The sequence below is a fragment of the Saccopteryx bilineata genome, chromosome 10, assembly GCF_036850765.1.
Source record: "Saccopteryx bilineata isolate mSacBil1 chromosome 10, mSacBil1_pri_phased_curated, whole genome shotgun sequence".
In the NCBI taxonomy this organism is placed as follows: domain Eukaryota; kingdom Metazoa; phylum Chordata; class Mammalia; order Chiroptera; family Emballonuridae; genus Saccopteryx; species Saccopteryx bilineata.
The window spans coordinates 34118641-34134729 of NC_089499.1; the positions used below are offsets into that span (position 1 = coordinate 34118641).

At 41.0% G+C, this 16089-nt stretch overlaps 1 protein-coding gene across 1 annotated transcript in view; it reads left to right on the forward strand.

Moving 5' to 3' along the window:
• The first annotated feature begins 3972 nt into the window (after window positions 1–3972).
• Window positions 3973–16089, forward strand: part of COL6A5 (collagen type VI alpha 5 chain) — a 111593-nt gene continuing 99476 nt past the window's right edge. Inside the window, exon 1 of the mRNA XM_066244768.1 lies at window positions 3973–4275. The gene's annotated coding sequence lies outside the window, so the exon portion shown is untranslated. The remainder of the gene's footprint in view (window positions 4276–16089) is intronic.

Consider the following 16089-nt stretch of genomic DNA (forward strand, 5'->3'; position numbering starts at 1 on the left):
ATTATGTACGGCCTTGTGGCCATGGTCAGCATTTTGAACTATACCTAAGAGCCATGGCAGCCATTTAAAAAAAAAATTAGAACAATGATGATCAGATTGGCATTGTCCCATAGCAAACAGAGAAAGCATGAGTGGGTATAGGGAGAACCCACATTGTTTTTCCTTTTCCCTTTTCCTTTCCCTTAGGTGCTGTTTCCCAACTGTATTTTCTAAACTAGGGAAGGAAGGAAGCGTTAAAAAGAACAATGTATTATATAAATAATATAATAATAATCATATTATTATTAATAACTGTAGTTAATATTTTCAGAGCACTTAACGCTGGCCAAGAATAGTTCTAAAGACTTTACATATATTAATTATTTTAACTGTTTTATGTGGTGGATACTATCTTGATCCTTGTTTACAGAAGGAAGTTCATCAGCTTGCCCCAGGTTACCCAAGAGCTGAGAATTAAACCTGGGCAGGTACGTTCTAGAGTCCATGCTCTTAAACACTACAGGATTTAAACACTACAGAAATTAGGAGAAATAGTAGAGCAACTGTTTGCGTGCACTCTTTAGGAAACCATTCTCAAACTCAACTAAGACCCAATGGATATAAAATGCTGAGTCTGTTACAACCACAGAGATCAGTGATGAGCATGACCAGGTCACATGCTTGCCTAGCCAGAATGGCTGACCTAACACTGAGATGCTGCCAAAATCAATGGACAGTCTTGTCAATACATTCAAATAAAATTTGAGGTGGACTTGGGCAACAGTTCTGTTCATGAGTCTAGGTACAGCTAGGAAAATGAGATTTGTCATCTTTGCTTGACTGTACCAAATGCCACTCTGGCCTAGAGTATTGCCCATCTACTTCCTTCAGCAACTGAGGCAATGCTGAGATTGTGTGGCTAATTTCCACGGCAGCCATGGTTTAGATATGAACCAAATCACACACGTGCAAATGCACTGGCACCCAAGTATGTACGTTTACTCACAGATATGCTCACGCTCCTGTGAACAAGACTTCCCTAAGGCATTGGAAGACCTTGCCCTTCCAGAGCGTTGTCTCAAGCAACTTTCCAGGAACAGTTAAGGTCTGTGCTTACAACTACTGCCATAGTCTAAACACCCTGTGGAGTCTGCATAGGATCTGTGAGGTTCCACAAAGCCAGGAGGATTCACTGTGAGAAACTTCAGACTAGGATGGCCACAGGAAGGGAAAGCCCACTGTAAACATGGAAGTGGAGTCACTTCCTGGGGTGGCTATTGTTTTAACACAGTACTTATTAACACATCTCTTTTTCATTCACTGCTATTTTTTCCTTCTCTCCATCCACTGTCAGTAGGATTGCAGCCAGGGGTCCTGTCTGTGAACTGCCTTTCATTAGCATTGTCTCAGATGTGCTTTGTCTGTTGTGATTCCAACTACACGTGACCATTGATGGAAGGCCAATGATGTACACATGGATGACTAGGAAAAACAATTACAAAACACTATTAGCAACATTGGTTCATTTCCTTTGTGTGGGTCTGGGAACACATAGGTGTCTCTGCCTTTCTCTGAATGTCCTATGATACATATCAGAGAAGTGTGATCATTGCTTCTATTTGCTGGGACTTTCCACTTAGCCATTTCACTCAGTCCAATAATCAGTCAACTCAGCTGTGAGCAATTCAGTCCTCCACAAATTGCCTTCCAAAGGAGTCACTAACAGATCTCACCAGCTGAATCATATTGACAAGAACTCAGCTTGAGACATTTTTCTTGTCCAGAAGGCAAGGTCTTTTGGACTCATATGTTCTAAGATCCAGCACCAGGGAAGCAGCTCAAAAAGCACCACAGAAACATGGGAAGAACTGAATTGTCTCACTTCCAGACAAGAGCTGGAGGGGTAGCTTCCTCCCAGTCAGAAGTTTTGCATTTATTATTACTGTTTTAAAAACAACACTGGGTGGTCATGTACAAAGAGTAATGCCTCCCATCTCCCGCCAGCATTCTGCTTTTATTGGGTTGTATTGGTGTTTCTCTTTGGAGACTGTTGAAGGGGGTCATGTTTGTCAGTCAGAATAGGTCTGGCGGGTGGTGCCAGGAACAGTGAATACTCACCTCCCCATTCCGCAACACACACACACACACACCTGTGAGAGACGAGCCAGGTTTCTGTTCTGTGCAGAATATCCCATAATCCTAACTGTGCTAAGTGCATTCTAGCAGTTCAGGACGCATTTGGCTTAAAGCAAATATACCATTTTCAGAGGAAAACCACTTCCCCCCTTGTAATGCTGGAGGTTGAGGCCAGGCAAGTTCGCATTGAATTCAGACCAACAGTAGAGGAACTGCAGAGCCTGAAAGCATTGGACCATACCTGTTTATTGGAGGCTTACAGAAACAAGCAGGTGAATGAACAAAGGAAAACCTGCTTTTCACAGAGGAGAGAAAGGGATCAGGAAAACTGCCCCTCATGGTGGCAGCTGAGGGTATAAGGCAGGGGTCCCCAAACTTTTTACACAGGGGGCCAGTTCACTGTCCCTCAGACTATAAAAAAAAAACCTATGAACAAATCCCTATGCACACTACACATATCTTATTTTAAAGTAAAAAAGCAAAACGGGAACAAATACAATATTTAAAATAAAGAACAAGTAAATTTAAATCAACAAACTGACCAGTATTTCAATGGGAACTATGGGCCTGCTTTTGGCTAATGAGATGGTCAATGTGCTCCTCTCACTGACCACCAATGAAAGAGGTACCGCTTCCGGAAGTGCGGCGGGGGCCGGATAAATGGCCTCAGGGAGCCGCATGCGGCCCATGGGCCATAGTTTGGGGACTCTTGGTATAAGGGAACCAGGAGTGGCAAGAAAGCAATCTAGGAGAACTGCCACTGAGGTAAAGCACCCATAGCTTTTCACAGAGACACACACGTGGCTTTCTGCCATATGCTCATGCACTAATTGTGCAATGTGCTTGCAGCTGGAAAACAGTGAGCAAGCCTAACACAGCTGTTTTCCCCACACTCCTTTATTAATGGATGGAAGGAAGGAAGGAAGGAAGGAAAGAAGGAAGGAAGGAAGAAAGGAAGGAGGGAGGGAGGGAGGGAGGAAGAAGAGAGGGAGGGAGGGAGGAAGAAGGGAGGGAGGGAGGGAGGGAGGGAGGAAGGAAGGAAGGAAGGAAGGAAGGAAGGAAGGAAGGAAGGAAGGAAGGAAACCAGTTACTAGTTTAAACATTTGTTTTCTCCTTGTTAAAAAATAATAATAATAATAAAAAGTCTGTCCTGCTGGTCCTCATTCAACTTCTTTTCATCCTTCCAACCCCTTTCCTTCTGAAACAAACATGGAAACTTTCTACTTAACTTAGGAAGCAGTCCCAGAATCAAGAGGCTTGGTGCCCCAGAAGTCCTTGCTGTTTCTTCTTGGTCTTTGAATACACTTCCATCAGTGTAAATAATTGCAGCTTGTCTCTTCATGGACAGCATGATAAAGCTGACAGGCTGAATTCAATGGCGCAAGCCAGGAACATGTTTACTCATAAAACCCCAACTGAATACATGTCCCTGAAAAAATAAACAAGCCCACGTCTAAGAATAGGCAATGCTTTCCAAGTTTTTCATCGTGATCTCTGCTAAATCACATGTTCATTTCTGTGGCCTGCTCCATTTCCTGACCCGTCCTTCTTGGAAGTTGCTGGAGAGAACTCCTGCTCCCCTGAGCATGGGTGCTCTCTCTTCAAGCCCAGCTTCCTCCATACTACCTCCCATTGGGCATTTTCTCTGGTACTCAGCAGGCTGGCTCTCAGGAAACTGCTGAGTAAACCACTGGCACTAACTAGCGAGGCCTCAGCCCAAACAGCAGCAGTGATCTCAGCTCAGTGGCTGGCAGATTAAAGGTTGCCCTGGATTTCTGAGGAAATTCTCGTCAAGTTATTTTGGCAGCCCGCACTGTCCCCCAAACCGCGGCCAGCCTAGCCGCTGTGGACGAAGCCAACAGGCAGCTGGAGCATCTCTGGACGCTCACTGCAAAGCCCGCAAAGAGTTAAAAACTCCAGCCCTTAGGGGCCAGCCAGGCCAAGGTCGATGGGGTCAGCGCCGGCTTAAAAGGACGGCCCCCGCGCACTGGGCCTGCGCTCTGTACCCACCTGCCAGCCGCGCAGCGTGGACCCCGTCCCGCGCGCTCCCTCCTGCTGTGCGCCGAGAGCTTACAGCCCGGGCGGGCGCGCTGCAGCCCTCTGGAGAGCTGGGGGCCGTCTCTAGGGTTCTGAGTGTCCCCCGACACCGGGAAAAGTTCGGTGAGTGTGGGGAGCGGGGTCTTAGGGCCTGACGTGAGTGGAGGAGGGCGCTGAGGGCAGGGATGCTGGTGTGCTTAGCTATTAAACCTTTTGGTTGTTTTGCACCTGCTCTAAAAGCGAGGACTGAAAAGAGTTTTGCAAGAGGCTCACACTAGATTTAGATTCTCAGAGTGTTGAATTGGAAAGGACCTTAGGGCAGTGCTATTGGATGTGTAGTCCAAGGACTATTAGCATCTCCATCCCTTGGGACCTTATTAGAAATGCAAATTCACGGGACCTGTCCAAGGTGTGCTGGACCAGAACCTCTGGGTATGAGGCCCAGGAATGTGTGTTTTAGCGTGCCCTCCAGAACATTCTCCTGCAGCTAAAATTGGATAACCACTGAATTAATTAGAGGTTATTTAGTGTACCACTGGGGTCCCTCCCTCACTCCATGTGGGAATCCTCAAATAAACAGCAATGGGTGCATAGACAGGGAGCATAAGACATTAGATACAGGGTCTATTTACATATAATAAGAACTTTGAAATGCTCACGATTTGTGGCAATTGCTCTTCTTTTTCTCACTGTGAACTGTGATCTTTAAAATTTCCTCAAAACTGCAGCCATAGTTTAACAAACATTTCTGAGTTTCTACTTTGTGGAAGGCTCCAAACAAGGTTCTTTTAAAGTGAAGGAGGGTGTTATGTACTCCTAAATCTCCAGCCTGGTGGTGGTATATCTTTACTTCAACCAAGATCTTTGTAATTTGGTGGGGTTAACCCAGAATGCCAGGTTTGATATTTTGAAAGAGATGGATTTTCTTTGTGAGTTCTAAACAAAAATCCTTAAGAAAAATTCACATTGGCAAGACATATTTTTTGATCTTGGTATTGATTTTCACATGATACATTTTACAAATTGAAGGGAAAAGGATCCCGAGATTTCTTGTGAATCAAAGTGAGAAAGACAATTTGTCATCTTCTCTGAGGAGTCCGGTGCCAAAGCTCATGCAAACTCTGAGAAAAATCAGTTGCTATGGTAAAGCCGCTTAGAAACAAAGATGGATGCCCGGTAGACCCCAATTATGTTGTTCCCTGTTTTCTGAGGTTCTGAACCATTCCTGAGGATGAGGTAGGCTCGTCATCACTGCTGAGAGTACCTCACTCATGAGATATCTGATGATAAAGGGTCTGTGAATGGTTTACTATTGGTTATGTTTTTTTGGTTCGTCTCCTTTGGTGGCTTAGCATAAATATTAAGTCTAACTCCACCATTGACTCATTCTGAGACTCTGGAGCAAATCTGCAGGCATTTCTCAGTGTTCTCCTCTTTTCAATGAGTGGAGGCAGCACTTGATGTAGCACTTGCTAGCATTATTCCAAAGTTTCTCACCAGAGTTCCCTACTTGTTATAGGGTTACAATGGTGAATCTTTATTGACACTTTAAAGGAGAGAAGATACTTAATACAATGATCGCCTATTTAATTATGTTTTAAATAAAGTATGCAAAATATTTGTTTACAGATTTTGAAGACTAACTTCTGTTTGAAAACAACTTTGGAAATGCTGGTAAAATTGTAAGCCATTGCTAGGAATGTCATGAGCCTGTGAAAATAAACTTTGCCACTCTAAGGAGCCCCCCTCCTAAATTATGGCTGCCCACAAAGTTTGTTCATAAGTAACATAAGGGCATATAGTTAGCGTTCTTCTATAATGAAATATAAGGTTTATAAATATGTCTTGTTTTCAGTTATTTTATGTTGTATTATTCCTCCTTCAAGTTCAAATCATTTTCCAAAAGGGAATAATTTTTAACTCTGGAACGTTTACCCAGAACCCTCTACCTCTGACAGTGGAGGACAGGAATTCACTAGAGATGTGACCCTTTCATGGCATTGCAGTTTGCTTTGATGATGCCTTTGTCAATCTTGTAGGATCTCAGATCCAGGTCCTCTCTGAGCATGTGCAGAAGAGGAGGCAGTGGGTACTGACCACAGCTGGGGCCTAAGAAACAAATGAGATGCATGCCTACCTTATAAGGAAGGGCTAACTAGTAAGGCATTGGCCTTTGCCTGCATTTTTGTCACTCCTGTCAATTCCCAGTGCCCTGTTATGCCTTAGATCCCTCTGACCGCTGTGAATTCTGATCCTTCAAGCCACTTTTTGGGTGCTACTGTCATTCAAGACTTGGTCGGAGAGACCATTGTAAAATTTCACTGTAAAGTTCCATTGTAAAATTTGACGGGCCCAGGTGACACCTTGAGCTTTCTCCCTTAGCATGGTAAATTAATAATTATCCTGGAAGATAATAAGACAAAGAGAGCCGAATAGTGGGATGTGAGCTTTATAAAGTATAGTAGAAAGAACACCACCTGTGCAGTCAGATTGTAAGTTTTGGGGCCTCAGTTTCTTCATCGGTAATATGAACATAAAACAATCTACTTTTTCTGTGGGGTCATCCATCTTCTGAGTATATTTCAGTGACTAACTTTAGATACAGAGAAGGTTTGAAAATGAGCACATTGCCCTATCCATCAATATTAGAGGTTTTATTGATTAAAAAAGAGAAAATATTGTGTAATGAATAGGTGAGTCAAAAACCTCTGCAACATGGATGCAGGACAAGAATGGTTCTTTGGAAAATGGCAGGTGACAATGGTTGTGGTGGGTAGTGGTATGTACATGTGTGTGCACTGAGGAATAGAAAATGTGATAATAGGTTTCTGGGCAACTCAATGGCTCAAGGATGTTCAAGTCAAGCAGATAGGCTCCTGAAATAGGCACCTAGGTGTGAAATTGTAGTAATATTCATATCTCTGTCTAGGTCTTAAAGCAGTTTATATAAATGGTTATATTTAAATCTGACAGTAATTCTTAGAGGTAAAAAGATGTGTTTATTACCACTTTGTTGATGAGAAAGTTGAGGCTCAGAATTATTAAATCCTTACCCAAGAACACATGCCGTCAGTACCGAGTTACTCAGTCTAAACCTTAGCTTTTTGGACACCCAAGCGATCTCCTTAACAAAGAGTGGGGAGGTTGTAGAAGAAATGAGAGGATAAAGATAATTTTTCAAACTTTATATTAACCATTGCAATATAAGAAACATAATTTGGAAAGAGGGAGATAACAATCAAGTTTTGCCACCAGTATAATGATTTAAAGAGCCCACCTATCTGAGTTCAAATCAGAGTTTTATCCCTTACTTCCTGTGTGAACTTGGGTGAGATACTTAACATTACTTTTTTCCTTCTATCTCATAGGCTAGTAGTACTCACCTCATAGAGACTTTTTAAAGATAAAGAACAAAGTCTAGTGATAGGCATGTAATCAGAAATATGTAAGTGCTAGCTGTTTCAGATAGATCGTAGTTAAGAGAAACAATAAAAAATTGAGTTGAGATAGCTGACTACAAAATAAAATTTTTAAATATCAATAGCTTTTCTATAAAGTAGTGACATAGTGACAAGCAGCTTAAAGTATAATGAGAGGAAAATGTCATTGTCAACAATGAAGTACAGAGCAGCTGAGAACTATAAAAGTGAAATGCGTAGGACCAACTGTTGCATCTCTGAGCCTGAACTTGACTCTCCCCACCGCCCCAAACACACATTCAACAGCTGCACAGAAATCCCAATGCATCAGTATGGGTCTTATGCAACAATACTTTTAATAAAACGGAAGACATTTGTTGTATGTTAAACAAAGATTAAGAATTATTCCAGAAAACAGAAAACAATGACACCAAACTCGACAACATTAGAGAACCCAGGTTTTTATAAAGCAGGGACTCAAAGAAATGCAAGGGATAACGGAAGGCAAAGCAAGGGAAGCAAAAACAGGAAAATAATAAAACTTTTAAAAAACCCAAACCCAAATTAGGAGCAGCTGGATGCCAGTCAAAATTGTAGAAAATTAAATTTTGACTTAGAGGACAACTTTGGGAAAAATCTAATAGAATGAAGAAAATCAAGACAAACAAAAATGATTAGAAAGAATAATAGTGATGAGAAACAGAGACACAGCATAGGACTATGAGGACTTCTGGTGGAAAAAAATGACAAGAACTATAAAACATTGTATTTCTTTAATCCCAAATTATTAATTTCAAGATGCACCATTGATTTAAAAATAGCTGTTGGGAAATAAAAAGGAATGCTATTATATCAAATGAATGTGTCATTTATAAGACTTTTTTTTTCAATTTGAGGAAGACTAAAATTTGAAAAAAAGATATCTTTTAATTGAAGAAATATAGAATTAGATGAAAGGCTTCCCAAAGTAAAAGAACAGGAGAACTGGCAGATCGGAAGTCTCATTATGTTTCAGAAAAATAAATTAAGATTAGTATGGTGTTATTTAAGGAGAAAGGATAAACTATTTGAGCAGTAAAATAAGAAATAAATTAAACTGGCCATGTATATTATCTCAGCACCATCAGATTCCAGAAGACAATGATAAAGAGCTTAGAGGGAAAGTGAAAGGAATGAGACCCCTGAATTCCACAGGCACTTCTATATAGGACTCATACTGTATTTCTCTTAGGCAGCACTGACTTAGAGTGCTGTAGATGTCAAGTTGGAAAGCTATCAGAAAGACACTCTCAGTTATGCCAGACCTCAGTAAATGTAGACTGATCTGTTGCTACTCTAGTGCTTTAGGAGCACCAGCCTCCTCTCAGAGCTTGTTAAAAATGCAGGACCTCAGGTCCCACTCTAAGAGTGATAGTATATGGAGCCTGCGTTTTAACCAGAGGCGCAGGTAATTTTTGCGCACATTAAAGATTGAGAAACAATGTGTTAATTAACCAGTTCCTAAAAGTCATCCAGCCAAAGGCTTCCTAACTGGTGTGTATTTTATGGAGTATAGATGTGCTTTAGACATTGATCTCCTTAGCCTGGGCTGTGGGGTGGAAGACGTTGGTTCCAAGGACCTGAAGAACATTGTCATTTTCTGTGTGTACAAGTGATCTGTAGTTGTGCTGTCCATTATGGTAGCCACCCACCACTGGTGGCTACTGAGCAGTTAAAATGTACCGAGTCTGAATTAAGACGTGCTACAGGAGTAAAACACACACCGATATTGAAGACTTAGTAAGAAAGATGAATGTATAATGCTCAATATTTTTTTAATTGTTTACACATTAAAATTATAACGTTTTGGATATATTGAGTTAAGGAAAGTATATTATTTAATTTCATCTATTTCTTTACTAATGTGGCCACTAAAATTTTTTTAAATTACACATGTGTCTGGCATTATGTCTTAATTGGACAGTGCTAATCTGGTCACTTTAGGTGGCAAAAGGAAGAATCAAAATAAAGAACTGAAAGCCTGACCAGTAGGTGGCACTGTGGTTAGAGAGTCGGCCTGGGATACAGAGGACCCAGGTTTGAAACCCCTGAGGTTGCTGGCTTGAGCGTCGGCTCATCTGGCTTGAGCACAGGCTAACCAGCTTGAGTGCAGGGTCGCTGGTTTAAGCATGAGTTTATAGCCATAATCCTGTGGTCGCTGGCTTGAGCCCAAAAGTTGCTGGTTTGAAGCCCAAGGTCACTGGCTTGAACCCAAGGTTGCTGGCTTGAGCAAGGGGTCACTGGCTCAGCTGTAGCCCCCACCCCAACCCTGGCCAAGGCACATATTAAGAAAGGAATGAATGAACAACTAAGGTGCTGCAATGAAGAATTGATGCTTCTTTTTCTCTCTCCCTTTTTGTCTGTCTGTCCCTATCTGTCCCTCTCTCTGTCTCTCTCACTAAAATAAATAAATAAATAAACTGAAGAATGTATATGGACTTATAGGGCACATTAATTCCATAAATTTAAAGAATTCTACAGTTCTTTAAACTTAGAAATAAAATGGAAATAACTGTGGTATTGTGATCACAAAACAAAAAGTATAATTCTTTTTTTTTTTTTGTATTTTTCTGAAGCTGGAAACGGGGAGAGACAGTCAGACAGACTCCAACATGCGCCCGACCGGGATCCACCTGGCACGCCCACCAGGGGCTACGCTCTGCCCCTCCGGGGCATTGCTCTGCTGCGACCAGAGCTACTCTAGCGCCTGGGGCAGAGGCCAAGGAGCCATCCCCAGTGCCCGGGCCATTGCTCCAATGGAGCCTTGGCTGCAGGAGGGGAAGAGAGAGACAGAGAGGAAGGTGGGGGGGGGGGGTGGAGAAGCAAATGGGCGCTTCTCCTGTGTGCCCTGGCCAGGAATCGAACCCGGGTCCCCCGCACGCCAGGCCGACGCTCTACCACTGAGCCAACCGGCCAGGGCCCAAAAAGTATAATTCTTGAGAGAAAAACTACAGTGTGAAACATCTAAAGTTTAAAAAATATTTTTATGATAATAGATTGGGAGTCTCCCCTAGCCCCCATAAAATGCAAACAACAACAACAAAGAAACACAAAACAAAGAAGAGGAAGGGAATGTAGCAGACTAATTTTCATATCTTTCATGGGTGGGCGTCCTGAATATTATTGTTTCATTTCTTTTTGTTTATTTTTTAATTTAGAAAATTGAATTTAATGAGGTAGCATTGATCAATAAGAGTACATAGGTTTCAGATAAACATCTCTATAGCATTTGAACTGTCGATTGTTTTGTTTCTAAAGTTGATGAATGTAGTAATTGAAGTTGAAACATTTTATTTGCAAATAGTTTTACGTAGTTTGCTCTAAGTAAAAAGCTGATATATAACCTTGCAAATTAATGGTTAATGAAGGAGAAATAGAATAAAATGAAAATAGATGACAAGTCAAAGAGATTAAACAAAAGAAACAGTAGGGAAAAGTAAAGGATAATATCATATATAAAATAGAGATCACAGAAGTAAGCCCAAACATATACTGTATAATATAAAAATAAAAAAATTAAATTTTTCTCTTAAAAAAAGATTTACATATTGGATAAAAAAGCTGAATCTAGCCAAATGTTCTTTTATTTTTTTATTTTTTAAAATTTTATTTAGAAAATGAAATTTAACAGGGTGACATTGATCAGTAAGAATACATAGGTTTCAGGGTAACATTTCTTAGCATTTGAACGTTTGATTATGTTGTATACCCATCACTCAAAGTCAAATCATTTTCTGTTACCTTATATTTGTCTTGCTTTTACACCCTTTCCTCCCCCTCCCCCATTCCCTCCTCTTACACTCCCCTCCCCTCTGGTAACCACTTCATTTTTATCTATGTCCATGAGTCTGAGTTTTATATCCCACTTATCTGTGAAATCATATAATTCTTAGCTTTTTCTGATTTACTTATTTCACTCAATATAATGTTCTCAAGGTCCATCCATGTTGCCATTAATGTCATTATGCCATCATTTCTATGGCTGAGTAGCATTCCATTATATATATGTACCACATCTTCTTTATCCAATCCTCTATTGAGGGACACTTTGGTTTTTTCCATGTCTTGGCCACTGTGGATAATACTGCAATGAACATACAGGTGCATATGTCTTTATATACCAGAGTTTTCAAGTTTTGGGAGTAGATACCCAGTAGAAGGAATGCTGGGTCATAAGGTAATTCTATTCTTAATTTTTTGCTTTCTTCCATAATGGTTGTACTAATTTGCATTCCCACCAGCAGTGAACGAGGGTTCCTTTTTTTGCCACAGCCTCTCCAACACTTGTTATTACCTGTCTGGTTGATAATAGCCAATGTAACTGGTGTAGGGTAGTATCTCATTGTAGTTTTAATTTGCATTTCTCAAATAGCTAGTGAAGATGAGCATCTTTTCATATATCTGTTGGCCATTTGTATGGCCTCTTGGGAGAAGTGTCTGTTCAGGTCTTCTCATTTTTGAATGGGGTTGTTTGTTTATTTGTTGCTGAGCTTTGTGAGTTCTTTGTATATTTTGAATATTAACCCCTTATCAGAGCTGTTGTTCTTTACCAGAGATACATCTGAAATAAAGAGTTTTGGTAATTGACATTAGTGATTTGTAATCCAAGAGAAAGCAGGAATTATAATGTTATATCAGATAATGTTGTGATCGATAAAAAATGTATTAAGTGAGGAAATTGTACATGATTTTTTATGTCTTTCTTTTCCTTTCTTTGTGTTTCTTTCTTTTTTTCTTTTTTTTTTTTTTTTGTATTTTTTTGAAGCTTGAAACGGGGAAGAGACAGTCAGACTCCCGCATGCGCCCGACCGGATCCACCCGACACGCCCACCAGTGGGCGACGCTCTGCCCACCAGGGGGCGATGCTCTGCCCCTCCGGGGTGTCACTCTGTTGCGACCAGAGCCACTCTAGCGCCTGGGGCAGAGGCCAAGGAGCCATCCCCAGCGCCCGGGCCACCCTTGCTCCAATGGAGCCTCGGCTGCGGGAGGGGAAGAGAGAGACAGAGAGGAAGGAGAGGGGGAGGGGTGGAGAAGCAAATGGGCGCTTCTCCTGTGTGTCCTGGCTGGGAATCAAACCTGGGACCTCTGCACACCAGGCCGACGCTCTACCACTGAGCCAACCGGCCAGGGCTCTTTCTTTTTTTTTTTAACCATTATGATTTGGGAGTTGACTATTGACCAAGCAACAGTGGAGACTGAAGAGACCTCAGTGAGCCAAAGCAGGTAGCCTTCTCTGATCAAACTTATGATCCAGTGGTAGCCTAAACTACAGTCAAAGCTCACATAATAATGGCCAACAAATGATGATATAGTCCACAGTGACTATAAAACTGTCACAAACCTTATGAAATAACTAGCGTGGTATAGAAAACTATAAAGCAAAAACTGTAGGAAATAAGAGGGAATCAATAAAAATACAGTGCAGGGGAAATGTTGAGGCACTTATCCTAGCCCTTGAGAAATTTGATAGGTAAAAATAAATACTCATGACCTAATAGATTAATAAAAAACTCTAATCATCAGTTTTAAAAAAAAAGGTATTACCAAAAAACATGCACTTCCCAGCCACCAGTTGCAAACCAGCATCTGCTTAGTGTGGCATGAATGTAATGCAGTGGCCTCAGGAATAATCCAGCAAGTAGCAGTGCTGAGAATATTGTTCCTGAACTCTAATACCAATTGTTTATAATTCTGCTATTCAAGTTTTAAGAAAATAACAATAGCTTACAAGTATGGCATAAAATTTTGGATTTATTCTTGGAGCCCTCAGATTTGTACCACGGTGGGGCTAGTTTAGCTCAGTCCTCAGGTTTGACTCTATTTTAATTTTAAGACTCAGTTGACATTCAGCTAATATAGATTATAACTCACTGATGCATAGGAAATCTTCAAGAGGAATGTATGCAAACAAACAGGTATGAGCTTTACCTCTAAGCAATGGGAATATAAGTCAGATGGTTTATCAACAAGGAGGTGTAGTGGAGGAATTCATGCAGCTAGGAAGGAACAGATTGTTAATGACATTGGTTAGAATGGCCAGTTCATTGGGATAATAAAAAGCAGGACAAGTTGGTTTTATTATTGTTTTCAATGTCTCTGTGCACCTCTTCATGTCTATCTGTAGCCTAGACTACTCCCTCCACCTTCCCTGCTATACCAGTCTTATGACCACATAATTTATCATTCAAACTGGGTATTTAAAAATTATATATTTATTGAGGTATAATTTATATACTATATAATACATTCATTTTAACTGTACTATTAGAACTGTTTTGGCAAATGTATACTTCTGTGTAACCCTAATCAATACACAGAGTATTGCCATCATCCTTAAAAAGGTCCCTCATGCCCAAACTAGGGCGCTTTTTTTAGGTTCACAACAAAATTGAACACGAAGTAGTTCCCATATGTCTCTTGGACCCACACATGCACACACATAGCCTCACACTTATCTATATCCCCCACCAAAGCTATGCATTGGTTACAGTTGGTCAATATACATTGACATATAATTATTATCCAAAGTCCATAGGGTACATAGTGTTCATTCTTGGTGTTGTGCTTTCTATAGTTTGACAAATGTATAATGACATGTATCCACCATTGTAGTATCATGCAGAATAGTTTATTCATTGCCCTAAATTCTTCTGTGATCTGCCTGTTTATTCCTCTCCCTACATAAACTCCAACAACCACTGTTCTCTTTACTATTTACATTGTTTCCTTTGCCAGAATTTCATATAATTGTAATCAAACAGTACATAGCCTTTTCAAATTGGCTTCTTTCACTCACTACTATGCATTTAAGGTTCCTTCATGTCTATTCATGGTTGATAGCTCATTTCCTTTTAGCTCTTAATAATATCCCATTATGAACCACAGTTTATTTATCCATTCACCTACTGAAGAATAGCTTGGTTGCTTCCGTTTGGTGATTATGAATAAAGCTGCTATAAACATCTGTTTTTGTGTTTGTGCATGGACGTAAGTTTTCAACTCACTTAGGTAAATACTAAAGAACATGATAACTGGATTGCAAAGTAAGAATATGTTTTGTATTGTAAGGAAACGCCAAACTGTCTTCTAAAATGGCTATACTATTTTTGCATTCCTACCAGCAATAAATGACAGTTACTGTTGCTCCATATCTTTGCTAACATTTTGGTTGTCAGTATTTTGGATTTTCTATATTCTTATAGATGTGTAGTGTTATCTCATTCTTGTTTTTTTTGACAGAGACAGAGAGAGACAGACAGGAAGGAAGAGAGATGAGAAGCATCAATTCTCTGTTGCGGTACCTTAGTTGTTCATTGATTGCTTTCTCATATGTGCTTTGACTGGGGGCTTGGGGGGGGGTGCTACAGCAGACCGAGTGACCCCTTGCTCAAGCCAGAGACCTAGGGATCAAGCTGGTGAGCCTTGCTCAAACCAGAGGAGCCTGTGCTCAAGCTGGAGACCTCGGGGTTTCGAACCTGGGTCCACCACATCCCAGTCTGACGCTCTATCCACTGCGCCACCACCTGGTCAGGCTATCTTACTTTTATAATTTGCAATTCCTTAATGACATGGTGTGGAGTATCTTTTTATATGCTTATTTGCCATTTAGTGTATTTTCTTTGATAAGGTTTCTGTTTAGATCTTTTGCCCATTTTTTAATTGGGTTGTTCATTTTCTTACTGTTGAGTTTTAAGAGGTTTTTGTATATTTTGGATAACAGTCTTTTATCGGATGTGTCTTTTGCAAATATTTTTCCCAGTCTGTGGCTTGTCTTCTTATTCTCTTAAAAGTGTTTTTTTTATAGAACAGAAGTTGTAATTTTAATGCAGTAGTTTATCCATTACTTTTTTTTTTTTTTTGAAGCTGGAAACGGGGAGAGACAGTCAGACAGACTCCTGCATGTGCCCGACCAGGATCCACCCGGCACGCCCACCAGGGGCGATGCTCTGCCCACCAGGGGGCGATGCTCTGCCCCTCCGGGGCGTCACTCTGCCGAGACCAGAGCCACTCTAGCGCCTGGGGCAGAGGCCAAGGAGCCATCTCCAGCGCCCGGGCCATCTTTGCTCCAATGGAGCCTTGGCTGCGGGAGGGGAAGAGAGAGACAGAGAGGAAGGAGGGGGGGTGGAGAAGCAAATGGGCGCTTCTTCTATGTGCCCTGGCCGGGAATCAAACCCGGGTCCCCCCGCACACCAGGCCGACGCTCTACCACTGAGCCAACCGGCCAGGGCCTATCCATTACTTTTTATGTATCTTGTCTTTGGTGTTGTATCTAAAACGACATCATCAAACTCAATATCATATAGATTTTCCTCTCTTTTACCTTCTAGGAGTTTCAGTTCTACATTTTACGTTTAGGGTTGTGCTCCATTTTGACTTAATTTTAGTGAAAGGTGTAAGGTCTGTGTCTAGATTAGCTTTTTGCATATAGATATCCAGTTGTTCCAGCACAATTTGTTGAAAAGACTGTCATTTCTCTGTT